The sequence below is a fragment of the Juglans regia genome, unplaced genomic scaffold (genome assembly GCF_001411555.2).
Source record: "Juglans regia cultivar Chandler unplaced genomic scaffold, Walnut 2.0 Scaffold_25922, whole genome shotgun sequence".
Classification (NCBI taxonomy): Eukaryota; Viridiplantae; Streptophyta; class Magnoliopsida; order Fagales; family Juglandaceae; genus Juglans; species Juglans regia.
This window is the reverse complement of record NW_023357374.1, coordinates 535041-550205: the sequence shown is the minus strand read 5'-3', so window position 1 is coordinate 550205 and position 15165 is coordinate 535041. Positions and strand designations below refer to the sequence as shown.

The 15165-nt window shown below is 36.7% G+C and overlaps 1 long non-coding RNA gene across 2 annotated transcripts; it reads right to left on the bottom strand.

The window, feature by feature from the left end:
* Window positions 1–10735: 10735 nt before the first annotated feature.
* Window positions 10736–12870, bottom strand: LOC108996888. 2 transcript variants are annotated; one of them, XR_001997099.2, is made up of 3 exons: window positions 12615–12870; window positions 12462–12525; window positions 10736–10776 (listed from the first exon to the last, which is right to left on the bottom strand). It is a non-coding gene; the product is annotated as an uncharacterized LOC108996888 (long non-coding RNA). The 2 variants fall into 2 exon arrangements; XR_001997098.2 differs by lacking the exon at window positions 10736–10776 and adding an exon at window positions 11756–11809.
* Between the last annotated feature and the right edge of the window lie 2295 nt (window positions 12871–15165).

Genomic DNA, 15165 nt, shown 5'->3' with positions numbered 1-15165 from the left:
ATATGTTATGCTTGGTTATCTCATGCATGGCATTTCACATGTCATATGTCAAGTGTAAGTACGCAAATTATAAGTCTCATGTCACATGCATTTGGGAAATAGTATTTTCAAAAGAAAGTGTTTTCAAAGAAAGTGTGTTTGATGAAAATGGTTTAAAATTTTTATCACAACCCCAAGTGCTAGGGTGTAGGAATGTCTAAGTGGAACTTTTCTGTCCACTTTGAAGTGCTTATGAATGAAGTGGTAACCCCTGGGTTGACAAAGTACCGTCGACAAGCCTCAAATAGATTCTTTTCAAAGGATACCGGAGCGAGGAAGCGCCTAACGCTAGTGGGTGCATAAGGCATGTAACCCGATGATGTAAGGTCGAGTTAATTTGAATCTCTGTTTATGACGTATTCATCATGGTGCATGGACCGTTGATGGTGCGGTAACTAGCAGGAACACGCGGTTCAAAGGGGAACCGTGTTGTGTCCACCCTTTGAGCAAGGATAATATATGAGTTCATAAGATAAGCATCACTTTATGAAAATCTCGTGATATGATAAGGATCACTCAATGCAAATCTTGTGATATGTTCTGATACGGCAAGTTTTGATTAAGATCAACGTGAATAAGAAAGTTAAGAAGTTTTTCTGAAAAGCTAAAGTCTCTTAAGTCTTTTGTAAATGGTCAAGTCCATAAGTCAAGTTCTGGTCAAGTGAATAAGTCAAGTACATGTTCATGTACGCATTTCATGATATACCTCTTGTATGGTTGTGTTAACAATTGTATGTTGCGTGTTTCCTTGCTGAGATTTCTTAAAATCTCACTGTGATAGTTTCCACTACCATTCCTAACCCGAAATGGTAGAACCTTTAGCAGGACCAAGAGTAGCGAGTCAGGATAATGATGAAGGCAAATGATTAGCTCAACCCGGAGGAATGAACGGATCTAGTCTTGACCTACTTGGAGATAGTCGAGATTAGAAAGATGCTGTAATGATTTCTTTGTTAAGGTCTTTTTGGACAGTACTTATTATGTTAAAGTGTAATCAAGGAATTTGATACTCCATTACTAAGAAATGTGGTTTAAAGCTATGAATGAAGAAGTTGGGTGATATGAACCCGTGGGAATGAATTCCCTTGAACCCACAATCAATTTGAAACCTCCCCAAGAAAGCCAAAATCAAGTCAACGGATGGAGAACCTAGACCCGATGAGAACTTGTTTCAAGAACCTAGATTATATTAAAATCTAGACCCGTTGAAGAACCCGTCTCAAGAACCCAGATTACAAAGGAGGAATGCCACAAAGGTTGTGATTTACCTTTGATAAGTTCAAGAGTTCAATCAAGAACAAGAGGAAAAAACTCAACTCACAAATAAAATTCAATATTGTCTAACCCTTCAAATGAGGCTACAAAGAGTTTTTAAACCCAAACCTAATCAAAACCCTAGCCAAAATAAAGCCCCTTTTACCCAAAATTACCCTTGATGAACAGTACCGGCTATAGTACGCGCGACTACAGTGACCCTACAATAAATTGATGAAACCATTGTTCCTAAAAAGTAACTTTCCAAATAAGCCCTTGGCCTTATCACATGCCACATACACATTAGAAAAATCAGCGTCATCGGCATATATGTCTTTCACATATTCAAACCCAAGCATTTTGGCACTCATAGAAGTAAGAAGTATATACTTCCGGGATAGAGCATCAACAACAATGTTCTCCTTACCTTGCTTGTAACGGATGACATAGGGAAAGGTCTCAATGTATTCCATCCATCTAGCATGCTTTTTATTCAACTTACCTTGACCCTTGAGATGCTTCAATGATTCATGATCGGTGTGGATCATAAATTCTCTTGGCCGTAGGTAGTGCTGCCAAGTCTCTAATGCACCAACAAGAGCATAAAGCTCTTTGTCATAAATAGGGTACTTCAGGGATGCCCCACTTAACTTTTCACTAAAGAAGGCTATGGGCCGCCTATCCTGCATCAAAACGGCTCAAATCCCTATTCCTGAGGCATCACATTCAATCTTAAAAACTTTGTTAAAATCAGGTAATGCTAACACAGGTGCAGAGCAAAACCTTTCTTTAATAGTGACAAAAGCATTCTATTGATTAGCCCCCCAATGAAACCCAATATTCTTTTTAATTACCTCAGTGAGTGGTGCAGCAATGGTGCTGAAGTCTTTAACAAAATGCCGATAAAAGCTAGCTAAGCCATGAAAGCTTCTTGCCTCAGTGATGCTTTTTGGCATTGGCCACTCCTTTATGACCTTGACTTTCTCTTCATCCACCTCATTACCCTTTGTACTAACAACATAACCAAGAAAAACAACTTTTTCCATGCAAAAGGCACATTTCTTGAAATTAGCATACAACTTTTCACATCTCAACACATCAAACACATATCTCAAATGCTCAATATGTTCATTTAAGTTCTTGTTGTACACTAAGATATTATTAAAGTACACAACCAAAAACTTGCCTATGAATGCACGTAGGACATGGTTCATTAATCTCATGAAAGTACTGGGCGCATTTGTAAGTCCAAATGGCATAACCAACCATTTATAAAGCCCATACTTAGTCTTAAAAGCAGTTTTCCATTCATCACCCTCTGTCATTCTAATTTGATGGTATCCACTTTTAAGATCAATTTTACTCAAAATACATGAGCCATGCAATTCATCAAGCATATCATCCAATCTAGGAATGGGATGGCGATACTTTACCGTGATACTGTTGACCGCCCTGCAATCAATGCACATCCTCCACGTCCCAACCTTCGTTGGCACTAGTAGCACTGGTACTGCACAAAGGCTCATGCTCTCCCTCACGTACCCCTTGCTCATCAAATCCTCAACCTGTCTCTAATACCAAATGATATGAACCCGTGGGAATGAATTCCCTTGAACCCACAATCAATTTGAAAACTCCCTAAGAAAGCCAAAATCAAGCCAACGGATGGAGAACCTAGACCCGATGAGAACTTGTTTTAAGAACCTAGATTATATTAAAATCTAGACCCGTTGAAGAACCCATCTCAAGAACCCAGATTACAAAGGAGGAACGCCACAAACGTTGTGATTTACCTTTGATAAGTTCAAGAGTTCAATCAAGAACAAGAGGAGAAAACTCAACTCACAAATAAAATTCAATATTGTCTAATCTGTCAAATGAGGCTACAAAGAGTTTTTAAACCCAAACCTAATCAAAACCCTAGCCAAAATAAAGTCTCTTTTACCCAAAATGACCCTTGATGAACAGTACCGGCTACAGTATGCGTGGCTACAGTAACCTACAATAAATTGATGAAACCCTTGTTCCTAAAAGATAACTTTCCAAATAAGCCCTTGGCCGAAATACAAGGCCTTCCCAAAAACTTAGTTCATAAGAAATAAGACATGTGGGCCAAGCTTCTTCAAGCCCACTTATTCTAAACTAATAAAATAAATCATTTAACCAAATTGGAAGCCTCTAATAACAATAGGCCATATCTGTAAGTCATGTCTTCCACAACTTGAATCAAGTGGATCAAAATTGGTTCTTCTTCTTTCAGACCCATCTTGAGTGTTGGGCTCTTGCTGGCTTCATCCCAAGTGGATTGCACCAATCCTTGCATTGCTTCATTGATCTTCTTGGTCATTGATCTTGTAATTGGCCCATGATATGAACCCGCGGGAAAGGTATCCCTTAAACCCACAATCAATTTGAAAACTCCCCAAGAAAGCCAAAATCAAGTCAATAGATGGAGAACCTAGACCTGATGAGAACTCTTTTCAAGAACCTAGATTGTATTAAAATCTAGACCCATTGAAGAACCCGTCTCAAGAACCCAGATTACAAAGGAGGAACGCCACAAAGGTTGTGATTTACCTTTGATAAGTTCAAAAGTTCAATTAAGAACAAGAGGAGTAAAACTCAACTCACAATGAATAAATTCATCAAATTTCATAAACTGCTTAACATGAGGCAACAAAGTGTATTTAAACTAAAATCTAATTAAAACCCTAGCCAAAATAATGCCCTATCTTCCAAAAATACCCTTGAGTGAACAGTGCCGCGGCTACTGTATGGCGCTACAGTACTTGGCTACAGTAACCCTAACCCTAGTTCAATAAAATAATTACTTTCCCAACTCAACTCACAATGAATAAATTTATCAAATTTCATAAATTTCATAAACTGCTTAACATGAGGCAATAAAGTGTATTTAAATTAAAACCTAATTAAAAACCTAGCCAAAATAATGCCCCATCTTTCAAAAATACCCTTGAGTGAATAGTGCCGCAGCTACTATACGGCGCTATAGTACTCGGCTACAGTAACCCTAACTCTAGTTCAATAAAATAATAATTTTTCCAACATGCCCTTGCATAGGCCTCCTTAAGTTCTTCCCATAATAAACTCAGTTATTCTAAACTAATAAAATAAGTCATTTACAAGAATTAAATAAGTTGAAAGTCTTCAAGTGCCCAACATTTAAATGACTTATTCTGCTGTGATTTATTGCAAACTGCTAGTATACATAGGTGCATTGCATCTTATCTGTCATGTACGAGGGGTATGTAGCCTTGTATTGCATGTCCCGATATTTTAGTTATCGTCCAACCCCAAGCGGGGGCGCCACATTCATTAATTTATTTTATGTTAAAAACTCTCCTTATTTATATGACTTTATTCTCTTAAGAAATATTTATTAAAACTCATCATTTCATTTTATGATAAAAAATATTATTTTTAGATCAAGAATAAAAAGTTTGGTTTTAAAACTTAGTGTATTCCTCTTGTAATTATTCATACTCTTTATTTTCTATTAGTATTTTATTTCAGCTGAATTTATCACCGTTGGATTTAAATTCGTAACCAAGTTGTAGTGCTAGGATTGGTTTTTGCACAAAACCCTAATTGCTCTTCTTCTTTCCTCTCTCTCTCTCTCTTCCTCCCCCCTGCACCTTCACCCTCTTGTAGCCCCCCTGCTCTCTGTCACGAGCACGTAAGGAACTAGAAGCAAAGGATGGAAGCTGGAAGCAGTGGGAAGCAGAAACAAAAATGTAGGGGAAGGAAGATTTGTTAGTTTTGTTAGTTGAAATGTTAGTGATATGTAGTTGTCTTGCATTGTTGTATTAGTCAGGAAGTGTATAAGAAACACGATGTCGTTTAAATAAGTGTGAGTGATTAAGTGAAATGCTGTCGTTGGAAGTTAGAGATGTTAGTTGTTGTAGAAACAATACGGTGCGTTTTAATTCAATTCTATAAAAGGGAAAACACGAGTTGGGCAGAGGCAACTCTGGAATTCAGTTACAAATTTCCCTCCAATCCCCTCTCTCTCTCTCTCTTCTCGAATTCTTCTCTCCTTCCTCTCACTAGTTCTTGGTTCTTGGAGGTTGACTACCTCGAAATAGTCAGATTACAAGGGCTCATTACAATTGGTATCAGTTGTCAGTGCGCCATAGCAAAAGGTACGTGATCCTATGCTCAAGTGGTGGATGTAGTTACTCATTTGAGGCAACAACAGGAACGACAGCAGAAACAACTTGAAGATACGATTGCAATATTGATTTAGCTACAAGAATTAGCAAGGAATGACAGGGAGATTCAGGACAAACGAGTTTCTGTATTACTACAGTAGATCTCACGACTTTCTACTACTACTGATGGGCATGTTCAGTTACCTAGAAACTTTCAGGAAGAGTGCCCTTATGGTGATGTTAACGAAGTTGTGGTTGAAGTGCAGCACCGGGAATACAGTGCGTTTTAATTCAATTCTATAAAAGGGAAAACACGAGTTGGGCAGAGGCAACTCTAGAATTCAGTTACAAATTCTCCGCCAATCTTCTCTCTTTCTTCTCTCCTTCCTGTCTCTAGTTCTTGGTTCTTGGAGGTTGACTACATTGAAATAGTCAGATTACAAGGGCTCATTAAAACCCTAGCCAAAATAATACTCCATCTTCTAAAAATACCCCTGAGTGAACAGTACCACGGCTACAGTACGGCGCTACAGCAACTTGGCTACAGTAACCCTAACCCTAGTTCAATAAAATAATAATTTTTCCAACATGCCCTTTCATAGGCCCCCTTCCCATATAATAAGCCCAATTATTCTAAATTAATAAAATAAGTCCTTTAAATGAATTAAATAAATTGAAAGCCTTCAAGTGCCCTAAGCCTTTAAGGCATGTTGTTGCCCTTTCCATAGCTTATCAAATGAATCAAAACTGAATCTTCATCATTTAAGCCCTTGAACTTGTATTTGGCTCATCTGGAACTTGTAACATATCTTTAAGACTAGGTCCACCTTGGTTCCCATCAGGTCTCTATAGTAGTGGCTAGGTACAAATCTCCGCCTCATGATTGCTTTTAACTCTCTCCTTGTTTTTTCAGGCCTCTCAAGATTCCTCCTCCTATTGGTCACTAATTGATCGTATTAAATAATCGCGTAATCAGTGGACTCAATTACTGCCAACTTCACCTTCTTCTCCTCAGAGTAATTATGACAATCAAACACCGACTCTATTCTTTTCTCCTTAGAGTAATTAGGACAATCAAACACCGACTCTATTCTTTTCTCCCACTCTAAATAAACTTCAGAGTCAGTTCTTATCTACTCCATCTCGACCCCCTGGGTTTGCCATAAGTCCTCTTCCAAGCCTAACTTCTCTATGTCTACCAATTCAACTTCAGATTTTAGGACTTCCTCATCCTCACCATACTCTCCATTCTCATACCCATTCTCAATACTCGGCTCACGTCGCCTTCTATCTCTCCCACTTTGCAGATTTCTAATCACTGCTTCTTGATGATCCATACTATCCCTCACTTCATCCAACACCAAGTTCAACTACTCAAACTATTGTTGCATGGCTTACAACACAAATGATGAGTTATCTGCCATTGCCTTTGGTGATGAGCTAATCCGATGAGACATTATAAGGTGCTGCACAAAATAATATTAGTGGTGAAAAAAGAAAATCTCACACACTCCCTTACATGTTTACACTCAAATAATTGCACCCCACTCGTGTTTCACTCTAAATTGACTTTTTATTCGATAATAATCTCACACTCTTTTGCTTTTTACCTCAAGAGTTTTCCCACTAAAATTCTTTAAAAACTAATTGAACTCAATCAAGACAATGCAACCTTGTTTTATCCCAACTAGTAATTAGATCCAAGAAACAAGGAAGGAATAAAATGACAGGAGACTCAAGGAATTTATACGAGGGAAATAGTAAGTATAAACCAAGATACCAACTAGAAAGATGTATTCAACCACTTTGATGATAAAGCTCAATCAGCAAATGTAATTCTTTCTCTTTGTTGTAACTATGTAGCAACCTTTGAATATGCTACATTTTCTTTTCTTTTTCGAATTTTTTTTCAAATTTTTTTTTCTTTTCTTTTCCTTTCTTTCCTTTTTTTTTTTTTTTTTTTTTTTTTTCTTTTCTTTTCCTTTTTTTTATTTTTATTTTCTTTTCCTTTCTCTAATTCAATGACAAACAACAATATTCAATTGTGAAAATTAAGCAATTGAATTTAAGCACACAATAATTGACACTGAAGTAGAAGAGAAACAATGGAACGTCACTCCAAGCAATTGACAAACTTAGAGATGCAAGAAACCCAAGAATTTTGAAACCCTAGGTGATGCAAATTTCCGCCAAACCAAAAACCCTAAGAATTTCGATAGCCTACTTTTTGTTTTTTTGTTTTTGCACCCCTAGAACAATGATGCCCTAGAATTAAATTTGAAGATGCAATAATTAAAAAATAGAATCAGACCTGATTGAAAACCTTGCTTTGAATACCAAATGATATGAACCCGCGGGAATGAAATCCCCTGCAACCACAATTAATTTGAAAACTCCCCAAGAAAGCCAAAATCAAGTCAATGGATGGAGAATCTAGATCCGATGAGAACTCATTTCAAGAACCTACATTATATTAAAATCTAGACCCGTTGAAGTACTTGTTTAAAGAACCCAGATTACATGGAGGAAAGCCACAAAGGTTGTGATTTGCGTTTGATAAGTTCAAAAGTTCAATCAAGAAGAAGATGAGTAAAACTCAACTCAACAAAATACTTCTTGAAACCCTAGTTCAACAAAATAATAAATTTTTCAACATGCCCTTGAATAGACCGCCCCCTTAAGTCCTTCTCATAATTAAACCCAATAATTCTAAACTAATAAAATAAGTCATTTAAATGAATTAAACAAGTTGAGAGTCTTCAAGGGCCCAAAGCCTTTAAGTCATGTTGTTGCCCTCTTCCATAGCTTATCAAATGAATCAAAACTGGATCTTCATCCTTCAAGTCTATCTTGAGTGTTGGAGTCTTGCTAGCTTCATCCCAAGTGGATTGTATCAACCCTTACATTGCCTCATTGATCTTCTTTGCTCTTGATCATATAATTGACCCATTTAGAACTTGCAAAGGATCTTTAAGATTAGGTCCATGTTGGTGCCCATCAGATATGTATGCCCCAACACGGGGCAAATCGGAAAAACTCTTATTTCTACCATTTTGTCCTTGCTTAGTTGGAAACCAATTGAGGGCAAAGTGGAAAAAATAAGAGGTTTAAGTTTTTTGCTCGCGGGCTTCCTAAGGTACTACCATGACCTTAGGGTAAGTATGCCCCAACGCAAGACGAATCAGAGAAAATCTTATTTTTACCACTTTGCCCTTGCTTAGTTGAAAACCAATTGAGGGCAAAGTGGAAAAAATAAGAGGTTAGAGTTTTTTGCTGTGGACAGGTCAATTTTAACCCATTTTAGAATTTTCTATGGTATTGTCTCAAAACATAGCATCTTAATGGCAAAGGTCAAAATAACATTGTTCAAACTTTTAAGCGTACTAGTACAGTTTGCTCGATGATTCATTCACTGGTCATGTAATTTCATATGTGCATTTCTATCTATGTTTTTGTGTTTTGTCATTTACAGATGGGACAAAGCTGGGAAGTTGCTTGTTGAAGTATTATTAAATGGATTGTGAGGCAACAGGTACTTGTTAAAACTATTGTTTGCCTTAAAAAGTTCAGCCAAAGCAATATATTTAATTTCTATTGTTGCCTTTTATGGATATTTCAGGCCAGTGACACTTGTAGGTTACTCATTGGGGGCTCGAGCGATTTTCAAGTGTCTCTAGTGTCTGGCTGAGTCTAAACATGATAGTAACTAATGCTAATCATTTTGTGAATGGCTTGGCTTTGCTAGAGTGGTTTTAATCTCCATCCTCTAAATACTCGCAGCTATACTTATAGAAAGGGTTGTTCTTTTTGGAGCACCCATATCATTTAAAGATGAGAACTGGGAATTAAGCTGTTAGAAAGGTGATTGGAGTTCATTTCCTCTCCTCAAAGCAGATTTCTCTATACTACATATTTGAGGAAAATCATCATGCCGAATTGCAGATGGTGGCTGGAAGGTTTGTGAATTTATACTCCGAAAATGATTGGATGCTTGGAGTTCAAATTACAAATTTGGGATAAACTCTCACATTGCATCATTGGATTAACTTCTCCCAAGTGTGTTGACGTACATGAGGTTGCTTAGTTTATTTGGTCTCCAAATTGTGCAAATTTGTGATTGGCTTGCATGAGGTTGCTTATAGACTACTACAGATTAGACTATAGTCTGGACACACCTTGTTCTGGTGATCTTGTCATTCAGGTTAGTGGAGTTGGCCCAACTTTATTTTGTTTGTATATGCTTTTGAAGTTAATATACATGACTCCTTAACTTAAAATGTTCTACATCTCCAAATTTGACCAAAATCTGTATGACAACAGTATGAGTACCTCAAACCGAAGGTGCATGGGTTAAGATGGAGACCAAAAATCTATATGAGTACCTCAAACTGAAGGTGCAGGTTTAGCCTCCACTTGAACGTTTAACTTGCTTGAGTTGCAGCCCTGCATTTAGACAAATTCCATTGTTGTAATGCTTGCTATTTCGATCTACATCGTAAATTTCTTTTTCACCACACGTCATTGCATGGATTTGCCCTTCAAATACAGCTAGCTGCTGTTAGCTACAGGCTTCAGCCCAGTAAATGAGTTGCTATCGAGATCTTGCTTCTTTACAAAACGAACAATTACACTTGAACAGCCTACTTACTCAAGGATTAGCTAGAATTCAACCCATCAATGTTCCTGGGATTGAGAACGTAAGGCGTTCCGTTTATTGTTTTGTCGTTGCACTTCTTTGTTGGAATTATCAGCATTTATTGACAATACTAGCTCCTTGTTCACCCTAAATGAAAATGGCTGGTCTTATGCTTTTGCAGGTTGACATAATAGATCTTATTAAAGGTCACCGTTCCTATATATGGGCTACACAGCTAGTCCTTGACAATTCTTTGCAAACAATAGAGGGTTTTTGTAACGTTCCGTCCCCGAGGGTCCGGAGAGTTAACTCATATAACTTGATAATCAACTCTAACAAGGCTAGAGTACTTCCAAATTCAAGAATATATATTTCCCAAACTTCAAATCAGACGTAAATATTTCAATTAAATAAACCATATAAACTCATTTATCCAATTTTCAATCCAACAACCCAATTAAAATCAACTCTTATTCGTGTCTCAAATAACAAACTAGAAATAATGTAACATTAATATAAGTCTCCATAAACCGTCTAAATCCACTGAAGCAAACTTAAGAAAATATAAACAACTTCCAACATCAACACTAATACTACAAGATACCCAACAACCATTCACTGCTAATCTTCTCAATAAACTCTAATATTGATCCTCAGCTGAACCATCAATGTCATCTGAAATATTATGAAGATTAAAGGGGTGAGTTATCAACAATTTAACAAGCAGAGAGCATATACTAGCATCTAAACATGAACATTTATAACATTTGATAAGCAGAACAAAACATTTACTTTCAGAATGCAGAAACAAAATTTTGTACAAAAACATTAGAGTGAAACTTCCAGAAAATAAACTTATCCCCAAAAAGAAAATCTATTGGCATTTCTAAACTGAACATTATAATCATATCATCATTTAGTATCACATCGGGACAATACCATGTTTAACCCCCGTGGTAGGGTTATAAACCACCATTATACCCGTAGCTGGGCCATATTCCATGTTTCACCCCCGTGGTAGGGTTATGAACCACCATTATACCCGTGGCTGGGCCGTATACCATGTTTCACCCCCGTCGTAGGGTTATAAACCACCATTATACCCGTGACTGGGCCGTATACCATGTTTCACCCCTGTGATAGGGTTATAAACAACCATTATACCCGTGGCTGGGCCGTATACCATGTTTCACCCCGTGGTAGGGTTATAAACCACCATTAAACCCGTGGCTGGGCCTTAACAGAAACAGAACAGATATCATCGGAATCCGATTACAATCATATACAGAATCAAAACTTCATGCCAAGGTTTTCAGATGACTCATCATATCAAAATAAAAATACTTAATTACTTTAGATCGCTTCACATGTTCGACTAAACAGAATCAAAATATTTTCATTGACTCATAACAAAACTTTTAAATTTCTATATTCGCTCTTTTGCATAGTTCAGAAATTAAGTATACAAAACTAGCTCATGTCTACACCAGTCATGACAGAAAAACACTCTCTTATATTGAATTTATGCATATGCGGAATAAACATCTGAGGTTGTTTTCAGATCATTTCTTTTCAAAAAAACAAACACATTTATTCTCAAAGTCAGCCTCATTTTATTTCTTTTATGCAAAACTAGTATATGAATTCCGTTTACCTGACTTCTTCGTATTATCAACACCTTGAGTCGAAACTCTAGTAGTAACACCACCTAAACAAAACATATATCCAACATGTAATAACCAGTCTAGTAAGCTACTATTTATTGAGTAATAAATCAAAACAGTCCTTTCACAACTCAATAACTATCATAACAATTAAACCCGAACAACTCTCTTCAAACCATACGCATTTAAAACCCAAAACAACCACTTTTTATTAACGCCGAACCAACCATAATCACTTCCAAAACCAACAACAACAATTCCAATGATTAAAACATAATCCAAATCAAACTTCACCTCCCACCTTCGAATGAAAAACTTCAGTGCAAGTATCAATACTCTAGTCATTCAACAATTCAAAACTTGCATAAAAGTTCAATACAACTAGCTCAAAACACCTATCATTTTACACCAAATAGTCTCAAATAATAATCCAAAACAGTCTCACAATTCCATCCAAAAATCATACTCCTCAACATCCATGATTCCAACACACTCCACCAATCCAACAAATAAAACTTCAACCCAAAAATAAATGTCACAAAATCTTCTACTGAAAATGCTAGTGGTCTGCGCAAAGAGGGATTAATGTCTAAGTGTATGCACGGCCAACCAAAGCACAGTGTGTGTGCGCGAAAATTAACCAACGAATAAGATAAAAGTGAGACTGAAAATGAATGGTGGGAGAAGAGATTTTACCCAGACTAACACTTCTGATGCGCGGCTCGGCAGTGATACCAGAAACCCAAAGACCCACGACCAACTGTGCAGAATAAAACAACCCACAATAGTCACAAGGCAGCGTGAGAGGTGAGGGAAACAGAAAGAGAGGGAGGAAGAGATATGGCTCACCGTCGTGTGACCCGATCCGCAGCAACCAGCTACTACAAACACAAGGAGAGAAACAAAGACACTGCTCCCGCAAGACAAAACCAGAGAATGAGTAAGAGGGAGAGAATCAAAGTGAGGATGAATCGGTATATGGGTAAGAAATTATAGATGGCAAATGAAATCTTCACATTAGGAACCGGAAGAAGAAAAAGAAACTGCAGAACGTGGGGAAGGAAGTTGAAAGCAACAGAGGGGAGAGTTCGGGAATAAACAGAGAGGGAACCGTCTGAGCTAGAAGGGAAAAGAAAAACACAAAGGAAAAGAAAACTCACCAAACGACGTCGCCTCATCAACGGGTCTTCTGGGCTGAGTTTCAACGCACACTGGGCTTAGAGCCCGAATATTACAGTTTTCCTTCTAGTTTTGCTCTTGGAGCTGGTATTGTGATTGCTCTATCATAACTGTTATTGTTGATGGAAGTGTTACAATTGCAGTATTTGGACGGATTGCCTCATCATGCATGTTGATGCACGCCGCTTTGTTTGGAGTTTCGCCTATTCCTTTCTTTTGTACATAGACCAAGAAAGTGTAAATAAATGTTCAATGGAAAACTGGTAAAAAATTGTGGATTATATACATGACACCAGCTTGGAGACTAGAAATATAGGAGCAATATAGTTCCCCATTCAAGTTTATTGAAGAGGTTAGAGAAATTGAATTTTTTCTACATAAATCAAACAAGCATATACCTTGGCTGTAGTTTCTCGTTGACAATGGAAATAATTTCTTTTCAGAGGACAATTTGAGATGCTTATATTTTCATTAATGAACTGCCTTAGTAGGAAGAAAATGCACGTCTTTAATATATTATCTTGAGATTTTAAGTATGGTTTCACAAACTAAAAAACAAATAAAAAATTATTAGCATTTGATCACCAAGAAATTTGAATGAACAAATTGATCTTTAGAATTTTGTCTCTCCTGCCTATAATATATATATTTTATAAACTTTACTTTAAGGGAATAGATGTATCAACAGTTATTTATATAGTAAGTTAACAAACCATCAAAAATGAAAATTAGTGATTTAATTAAATATATTATTTCTGTTCAATTATTTAAATTAAATAGAAATTGGATATATTATTTTTTTTGTTCATAAGTTAACTTAATGGTATATTATTAAATAAAGTGTTAAGTGATAAAGTGTTAAAATTACATGATTAAGATGCTTAAGTGAATAAATTGTTTAACCAAAAATGAGTTAAGCACTTAATTATATAGTAGATTATAGTACTTGAGTAAATTGATAATTCCTAATATTTTACACTTAAAAAGATCTGAATGTAACAAGGATACACATCACATTTACATTCTTGAGCCACATCAAGTTTAATATTCGAGTTTTACCCTAATAGTGCTGAGCATTTAATCTTATTGCTGTAGGGCATTTTTAGAATAGAGGCTACCAATTGAAGCAATACTCTTTTGGAAGACTCACTCGTGTGCCTAGTGGAAGATGCTAGGACTGAAAAAAGTGAGTGGTCCTTAGGAGTGTGCGCACGAGACAAGCCATTCTTGAGCAATATTACACTGTATGCACGTCCATTGTTTGTAGTATTGCCGAGTAGAGCCACTGTAATTAAATCCTAAGTGTATATATATTCCTCTATAAAGTGTTGTGAATCATCTCTATGTTATCTTCTTCACTATCACCTTTAACACTCTCTACTCTCACCAAGTCACGCGGCCCCTCACGCAGCCCTCCCATCTCTCACGCAACTTGCAACCCCTCTCTCACGTCTCTTTGTCTTCGAGTCCGACAGTATCATAGGCTTGTAGCAGCTTTATAGCTTGTATTGTTTTCACACACAGTTTTAATAAAAGCATATTTTCAAACAATCTTTTACACAATGCATGTTCTATTGGACTTATAAAGTACAATGATTACTAGTTTGTATTATGGATGTGCTGATAGTTTTTTGATTCCCTTTTATTAATTTTATTTCTGTATAAATTAGTCATCTAAATCGAAACATCAGACTGAATGGACATTGATGCGGCTTGTAGGCGGTGGGGGAAATCGAGAAAGCGGTTGGATTGTAGACATATTTCTAAGCACGTGAAATCGAATGGAAAACCTGTCACAAGGGAAGAGATCGCGACATACTTGTCATTTTCTTTTACTTTCTTTCTCGTTTTCCAATAATATAATAACATGCGATTGGCATGAACATGACACACGTATACTCTAAATTTTCGATCTAATAAAGGGAACACCTGATAGACATTCTGTTCGAACATTCATCCATAAAAAACTCTTAGAGTCCATCCCAACATAGAACATCTATACATAAACATAACCCATCATCCATAAAAATATAACTATTCTAGTTAGGGAAAGTCCTAAGCATCTACCTCTCCCTCTACAGTAATGTCTTGCTCCCCAGCCTTTTCATTATTATCTGGCCGTTTAAAACATTTAAAACAATAGTGAGTCGAATACTCAGTAACTAGTACACCATACAGTGAACATACTAGGCATCTATTCTTTTTCTTTTGAAAACATGCA